A 501-nucleotide genomic window follows, 5' to 3' on the forward strand; every position below is an offset into this window, starting at 1 on the left:
AATTTTATTTCAAGTTGTGTCATTACAGATTGGATCTGGTTTTACATCCATGGTTTTACACCCCGCCTCCTGTGTTTGAGTTTGCATTTAGCGCAGGTACGCCTCTCGGCTGTGTGCGCGGGCCCGCAGGCGGCTCCGCGCACCGGGGCGGGCGGGGCCGGGCGGGCTCGGGGCGCTGCTGCTGCTGCGGCCTCTGGGCGGGGCCGGGCGGGCTCGGGGCGCTGCTGCTGCTGCGGCCTCTGGGCGGGGCCGGGCGGGCTCGGGGCGCTGCTGCTGCTGCGGCCTCTGGGCGGGGCCGGGCGGGCTCGGGGCAGCGCTGCTGCTGCTGCGGCCTCTGGGCGGGGCCGGGCGGGCTCGGGGCGCTGCTGCTGCTGCTGCGGCCTCTGGGCGGGGCCGGGCGGGCTCGGGGCAGCGCTGCTGCGGCCTCTGGGCGGGGCCGGGCGGGCTCGGGGCGCTGCTGCTGCTGCTGCCTCTGGGCCGGGGCGGGGCCCGCAGCGCGAG

Source organism: Coloeus monedula (genome assembly GCF_965178545.1).
Source record: "Coloeus monedula genome assembly, chromosome: 9".
NCBI lineage: Eukaryota > Metazoa > Chordata > Aves > Passeriformes > Corvidae > Coloeus > Coloeus monedula.